The sequence below is a fragment of the Montipora foliosa genome, chromosome 10 (assembly GCF_036669935.1).
Source record: "Montipora foliosa isolate CH-2021 chromosome 10, ASM3666993v2, whole genome shotgun sequence".
Classification (NCBI taxonomy): domain Eukaryota; kingdom Metazoa; phylum Cnidaria; class Anthozoa; order Scleractinia; family Acroporidae; genus Montipora; species Montipora foliosa.
In genome coordinates, this window is record NC_090878.1 from 38,756,633 (window position 1) to 38,759,132 (window position 2,500).

The following is a 2,500-nucleotide window of genomic DNA, read 5'->3' on the forward strand; positions in this document are numbered from 1 at the left end:
GAAAAATGAAGAGAATATAATAAATACGTTATTCTTCCCACAATGTTTTGTTTGGTTCAGAGTGTGCAATGAAAATTTTCAACTTACACAGCAACGAGTTTTTGATTGGTTCAAAGTGCAGAGTGGAATGTTTTTAACCTTTGTACTGCAAACGTGCTGCAGTGTCCTTACAGCTGCAACTTATCTTTTAGCTCATTACGGATTAGCTAATTTTAGTTTATAATGTACCTTATTGTAGGTCATTGCAGATAATTGTATGTCACTGTAGCTCATTGTAGCTCACTGGAGGTCATTGTAGGTCATTGCAGCTCATTGTAGGTCTTTGTTGATCATTCCTTGTTTTAGTAACTACGATTGCATACAACGAACATTTCGAGAAGATCGACACGAAACAAAGAAAATTATAGAACTGCCGGACATGGTGTATTTTCAAACAAATTATCCTGTCCTCCTGCAAGACATCTACAGTAGACACAGCCATTTTCCGAGAAGGAGGACACAGGCCCACAGTGTTTTAACAATACAACACCTTTCAAGAGACTGATCCATCACTTATAATGCAGTAAAAAAACTTGTTTACCTTCTGTAAGATTGTTTTTGCCCGTAACAGCCCTCAAAGCCACTCCTCTTGACTAGTCTTGATCGAGGATTACTATTCTGATCAGCGGACGTCAGAGTTAGAAAAGGATATCATGTTTGCAACATTGAAATGAGTACATGGAATGATGGAAAAGGCGAAGTGGGAAGGATAGAATACAAGTCGCTTCGCAACGGACGAAAGGACTCTGATTTGTCCTTTCGCCCGTTGCCAAGTGACTTGAATGAAACGAATGTATATTTGAAGTGCAGGTTGTAGATGAATGAGAGAACTGAGTGGGCCTCGCACTTTAATAGGTACACAATTCCAGCAATCGTCAATCTATAGACACCTGAAAATTCAGAGGCTCCAACGGGATTCGAACCTATGACTTTTACGATCAATACTACGAAAATCACCGAACCGTGGAACAAGCATCGCGACCACCCCACTTGTCCATTGGCTCGATTTCCTTTGTTCCATTCTAGGGAATATATTACATAACATACATTATTCACTGTAACTGGGAAGTGCGGGGCTGAAACAATAGCAAAACAATGAAATATATACTAACTTCCCCAGCTCAAATTCCCATATCATATTCCCCCCATTATAGTTAACCTTCACAGTAAAAACAACACAAGTCAAAATTTCGAATTACCGTTTAATGAACTTGTAGTAAACAATTACAGAGGATTCTTTGATTAAAGGATCATAACATGCCACAATTTAAGTTTACCAGGATATAAAATTAATCAATAAAACAAATTACAACTAGAGAAAGTGCAAACTGCTAATAAATACTGTTAAAGTACAATTTGTTCATATTTCTGACGTTACTTTCAATTCATTTTCAAGACAACTATACAATTTTTAAATGTTGACTTTCCTTCTTGACTATCGGTTTTAACATTTTTTTTTGCGGGGGAGGGGGGAGGGGAAGGGGAGAGGGGGATCCCTTTAAGAATGAACTCTTAGAGCCTTGTAAGACATCAGAAAAGCTTTGCGTTCTCTACCACTTTCTCTTTGCGAAGTATGAAGAGATTTTACGTCCCTATGGCCCGTACTATCCATAATTACCTCCCCCGGCACACCCTTTCCTAATCATGGGTGGACGTATTTATGTGAAAACCCTAAATACTAGCTTTACTGCACAGATCCCGACCAACATTTCTCAACCAATTGGAGAAAGCGTAAACCATAGTTAATCTTCTACGCTGAATTGCTTTTTTTCGGTGACAAATAGATCAGGAGCTACTTTTGTCTACGTCTTTCGGACTCTTATTTATGCATGTATTATACAAGCAAACTACACGCCATTTCTAGATTTGAAATGTTTTTGTGCTGGCCTCGGTTGATGAAAAGGTGGATAACGCTATCCACCGGAGAAATCAATATCCAGCAGATAAACACCAGCAAAATTAATTGACCTTTCCAGTGAATAATGACTTATCCAGTGGATAGCGCTATCGACCCCTTGAACAAATGGGCCCTGGTATACCCTTTTGTATAAATTCTTCGATGCTGCACACCACTTCTTACGGCCTGATTACATGGCGAGTTTCAGCCGGGGCTGAAATTTGGTTGCGATTACATGATAAATTTCAGCCCTGGCGCAAAACGTAGATTTGCGTGGAAAATTTTACTGAAATGCAAAAACACAATCTATATATGCGCATGCTTCCGTTACTTTTTCAATCCGGGCTGAAATTCCATAGTCAGAAAACGGGTTAGGATTTTTAGGCTGGAATGAAGCTCTCTCCATGTAATCGCCACTTTCATTTCAAGAAGATTTCTTTCAGAACCCGGGCTGTAATCAGGCCCTAAGTCGAGTATGCTTTTCCTCGTCTTCCTTTACAGAACTCTTTCGTAATGGCGGCCGAATAAAATATTCTTTTGTTTTAATGCTAATAAGCCTTTCTA

At 39.1% G+C, this 2,500-nt stretch overlaps 1 protein-coding gene across 1 annotated transcript in view; it reads right to left on the minus strand.

The window, feature by feature from the left end:
- LOC137973877 (zinc finger protein 345-like) overlaps positions 1 to 636 on the minus strand; it is an 18,077-nt gene extending 17,441 nt beyond the window's left edge. Inside the window, exon 1 of the mRNA XM_068820772.1 lies at positions 581 to 636. The gene's annotated coding sequence lies outside the window, so the exon portion shown is untranslated. The remainder of the gene's footprint in view (positions 1 to 580) is intronic.
- Between the last annotated feature and the right edge of the window lie 1,864 nt (positions 637 to 2,500).